Here is a 5,204-nt window from a genome sequence, read left to right as displayed (position 1 = left end):
TTAAGACAGGGTTTCACCATGTTGGTCAGGCTGGTCTTGAACTCCCGACCTCAGGTGATCTGCCCGCCTTGGCCTCCAAAGTGCTTAGATTACAGGCGTGAGCCACCATGCCCGGCCAAAGAGGGTACAGTTTATAATCATCTTGAAGGGATTTCAGAGACATATGCTGCCTTGTGAAATCGCTATAGAATATTGAATGTATGAAACAGGCAGGGCGCAGTCACTCATGCCTGTAATCCCAGCACTTTGGGAAGCTGAGGCAGGCAGATCACTTGAGGTCAGGAGTTTGAGACCAGCTTGACCAACATGGTGAAACTTCGTTTCTACTAAATACAAAAAATTAGCTGGGATTGGTTGTGCATGCCTGTAATCCCAGCTACTCAGGAGGCTGAGGCAGAAGAATTACTTGAACCCAGGAGGAGGAGGTTGCAGTAAGCGGAGATCGTGCCATTGCGCTGGGCAACAAGTGTGAAACTCAGTCTCAAAAAACAAAAAACAAACAAATGTATGAAACAGAGAAATTAAGAATAGTATTTTAAATGTAGGAGACTTTTAATTCTTTTAAGTTTGAGACCAGTCTTTTACAGTTACATTTCTTTACAGATTATGAATTTTTAGGTATAGTGTTTATTTATTTAATTTTTGTGACAGAGGTTTTTGCTCTTGTTACCCAGACAGGAGCGTAATGGCGTCTTGGCTCATTGCAACCTCCACCTCCTGGGTTTAAGTGATTCTCCTGCCTCAGCCTCCCGAGTATCTGGGATTTGCATGCATGTGCCAGAACACCTGGCTAATTTTGTTTTGTATTTTTAGTAGAGACAGGGTTTCACCATGTTGGCCAGGATGGTCTTGAACTCCTGACCTCAGGTGATCCACCTGCCTCAGCCTCCCAAAGTGTTGGGATTACAGGGTGAGCCACCATGCCCAGCTAGGTATAGTGTTTAGAATTAGAAAAAATTAAGAATTCATGTTGATGATAAATATGTTGAGGATTCAGAATGCTCAGAAAAGGTATATGCAAATTAAGGTAAAGCATCAGGAGATTGGAACATTCACTTGGAATCTCCCTGCCCTTAGAGATTTTAGTAAATTTCTCCTGTATCCTACTTTGTAGAGTTGAAACTCTTTCCCCTGCTCAGTGAATTCCTGACATTGCTACCCCATGGTTCTATTACCTCTTCTTGTTTTTTTCTTGTTGGTTTGACACTATGCAGCAGTTCTCTCTCTCTCTCTCTCTCACACACACACACACACACACACACACACACACACACACTTTACTCAAACTAAGCATGTTCTGAATGTAGTAACTTTACTAAGGTTTAGGGAGGGGTATTTATAAGAAAGGAATTGCCTTGCATAGACCCTGAAAGACTTTCCGACCCCTCTGGGTAGTCTCAGTCTCCAGATGCTTCTTCCAAGAACTTCTTTGTCAAGAGCAAACAGAATCAAGAGCTTCCTTTTTGCCTTTCCTTCAGGTCCACACCCAATACCACAATTGTAGTGCAGTGGTTCTTTTTTTTTGAGATGGAGTTTCACTCTTGTTGCCCAGGAGGGAGTGTAATGGCACCATCTCGGCTCACCACAACCTCTGCCTCCCGGGTTCAAGTGATTCTCCTGCCTCAGCCTCCTGAGTAACTGGGACTACAGGCATGCACCACCATGCTCAGCTAATTTTTTTGTACTTTTAATAGAGATTTTTCTCCATGTTGGTCAGGCTGGACTCGAACTCCCAACCTCAGGTGATCTGGCCACCTCGGCCTCCCAAAGTGCTGGCACTACAGGCATGAGTGACTGCGCCCCGCCTTAGTGCAGTGGTTCTTAATAGTGTGGTCCCCAGTCCAGTAGAATCAGCACCAACTGGAATTTGTCAGAAATGCAGACCCGGTTCAGATCCAGGCCAATTGTTTCAGTGATTCAGAGTGATTCAGGGTGGGCTCCAGCAGTCTTTTTTTTTTTTGAGACAGAGTTTCGCTCTTGTTGCCCATGAGTGCATCTGCCAGATCTCAGCTCACTGCAAACTCTGCCTTCCGGGTTCAAGCAATTCTGCCTCAGCCTCCCTAGTAGCTGGGATTAACAGGTGCCTGCCACCATGCCCAGCTAATTTTTTGTGTTTTTAGTAGAGACAGGTTTTCACTATGTTAGCCAGGCTGGGTTCTAACTCCTGACCTCAGGTGATCCACCTGCCTGCCTCCCAAAGTGCTGGGATTACAGGCATGAGCCACTATGCCCAGCTCCCAGTATTCTTTTTAACAAGTCTTTCAGTGATTCTGATATATGCTAAAGTTTGAGAACTAATGTAGAACACAATTTTCTAAAAAAGCATGTCAAAGAAGAAGTAAGCCGGAGAACATTTACATATTCACCTTAATACAGATAATTGCTACTATCACCTCCCAGTTTTTGGTCACCGCTTTTAGTTAAGTGGGTGTGTTTCACCTACTTCTAGGGCCAGAACCGCCCAGGCCCAAGCACACTCATGATGTGGAATTTTGGCTTTTAGCTTGTTGGTGCCAGAAATGGCACGATCTTTGCTCTTGATCCTATTTCTCCGCTCAGAGCTGAGGGCTTGCTATATCATACCTTGAGAGTGGTTGTGGAATCTGAGGATCTACAGTGTGGATTCACCCACAGTGAGAATGGAATGTGAGTATCTTTGATGAAATCTGACAGATGACTTATCTGTAAAGGTCCTGGAAATATCGTGTGCTAACATTCATCTGTATAGGGCAGAAATATCATGGAAAGAATAATTGCAATGTCCTTATCATAAATTCATGGACTGTGGATGATATTGCAAAGGCCTGAGCTCTAGGTCTTGGGCTCTAGGAATCAGGTTTGTTCAGAATCTTACCTATCAATCATTTTCCTTAAGGTCCTACTTTTGGGATTATGCCTAGAACATTTTTCCTTGCCTTTTCTTTTTCTTTTTTATCTGTTTTTGTTTTTTGTGTATCTCCTTGGTCCACTTGAAATTTATTTTGGCTTGAAATTGCATTAAATGTATAAATCTGGAGAGCACTGATATCTTCATAATGTTTTCCACCTGCTATGTCCCTCATTATTCAAATCTTCTATGCTTTTTGTAGCATATTCATAAAAGTTCAAGTACCACACAAGTTTATTCCTAGGTGTTTGACATTTTCTTTTTTATTTTTGGTGGCTTTTAAAAAATATATATAGAGTTTTGCTCTTGTCACCCAGGCTGGAGTGCAATGGCAAGATCTTGGCTCACTGCAACCTTTGCCTCTGGGGTTAAAGCGATTCTCCTGCCTCGGCCTCCTGAGTAGCTGGGATTACAGGTGCACACCACCACATTTGGCCAGTTTTTGTATTTTTAGTAGAGACGGCATTTCGCCATAAACTCCTGATCTCAGGTCATCTGCCTGCCTCTCAAATTCTTGATCTCATGTGATCTGCCTGCCTCGGCCTCCCAAAGTCCTGGGTTTACAGGCATGAGCCACTGCACCTTTTTTTTTTTAGACAGGGTTTTGCTCTGTTGTCCAAGCTGGAGGGCAGCGGCGTGATCATGGCTTACTGCAGCCTCAACCTCCTGGGCTCAAGCAATCCTTTCATCTCAGTTTCCTGAGTAGCTGGAACCATAGGTGTGCACCACCACACCCAGCTAATTAAAACTTTTTTTGTAGAGACTGGGTCTTGCCATATTGCTCAGGCTGGATTTTGTTTGTTTGTTTACTATTGAAAATAGTATTTTTCCATTATATTTTAAAAAGTACCACACATTTTTTTAAATCGCTCCCCCACCCCCAGTACCACACATTTTAAAAGTTTATCTGTCATGATTATCTTTTGGCTTTTGCTATTACAGATAGGATCTTTTGTCCATTATATTTTCTAACAGGCTATAGTTGGAGGAAAGCCATCGATCATTGTAAATGGTTGCTATACTTTGTAACTAAGCACCTTGCTGAACTTCGAGTTTGAATGGTTTTCAGGTGATTCTCTTGGGTTTTCCTCTCCTCCCCTGCAGGCAGCGCTTCTCCATTGGTGTCTGGGATATTGCACTGCCCTGTTTCTCCATGAATACACTCATCTTTGCTGCTTTTCCCCCTTTCCTCTTTTCCTTTAGACCTTTGTATTCTCCAAGTTTCAGTCCTTCAACCTTGTACTCAACACAGTCTCTTCTCACAGAGTTCATCCACTTTTTAAAAAAGTTTCATCAGATCTCATGAGACATCCACAAAAAAAGAAAAAAGAAAAAAAAGTTTCAGCCTCAATGTTAATGGCTCCTAAGTCTATTTTGAGCTTTGACTTTAATTTTGAATGTCCAAAAGTGTAATAGGTTTTCTGAGGATCTCGAAAATCTTATTGCAAATGAACGAAATAGCTACTCTAGGATTCCTCTATTGCATTTGTAGTATCTACTTCCTATCTGTGTAGGTTACACATTAAAAAAAAATAATTTGATTCTCTATTCTTTGTTTCTTCCTTTCACGTCATCATCAAGTTTTAATTTATTTTATATATTCCTTTATTTATGTGTTTATTTCTTTATTTTAGAGACACAGTTTCCCTCTGTCGTCCAGGCTGGAGTGCAGTGGCACGATCTTGGCTCACTGCAAGCTCTGCCCCCTGGGTTCAAGCAATTCTCTAGCCACAGCCCCCCAACTAGCTGGGATTACAGGCGTCTGCCACCATGTCCAGGTAATTTATGTATTTTTAGTGGAGACAGGGCTTCACCATGTTGGTCAGGCTGATCTTGAACTCCTGACCTCAGTGATCCTCCCACCTCAGCCTCCCAAAGTACCGGGATTACAGGCATGAGGTACCACACCCAGCCTCTTCTTCCTTTAAAATGTTCCAAGGCTGGGCACGGTGGCTCACACCTGTAATCCCAGCACTGTGGGAGGCCAGGGCAGGTGGATCACCTGAGGTCAGGAGTTCAAGACCAGTCTGGCCACCATATCGAAACCCCATCTCTACTAAAAATACAAAAATTAGGCTGGGCACAGTGGCTCACCCCTGTAATTCCAGCACTTTGGGAGGCTGAGGTGGGTGGATCACCTGTGATCAGGAGTTCAAGACAAGACTGGCCAAAATGGCAAAACCCTGTCTCTACTAAAAATACAAAAATTAGGCGGGCTTGGTGGTGCGTGCTTGTAATCCCAGCTACTCAGGAAGCTGAGGTAGGAGAATCGCTTGAACCCGGGAGACGGAGGTTGCAATGAGCTGAGATTGTGCCA

Source organism: Callithrix jacchus, chromosome 8 (assembly GCF_049354715.1).
Source record: "Callithrix jacchus isolate 240 chromosome 8, calJac240_pri, whole genome shotgun sequence".
NCBI lineage: Eukaryota > Metazoa > Chordata > Mammalia > Primates > Cebidae > Callithrix > Callithrix jacchus.
The sequence above is the reverse complement of the archived record's forward strand: the minus strand, read 5'-3'. Positions refer to the sequence as shown.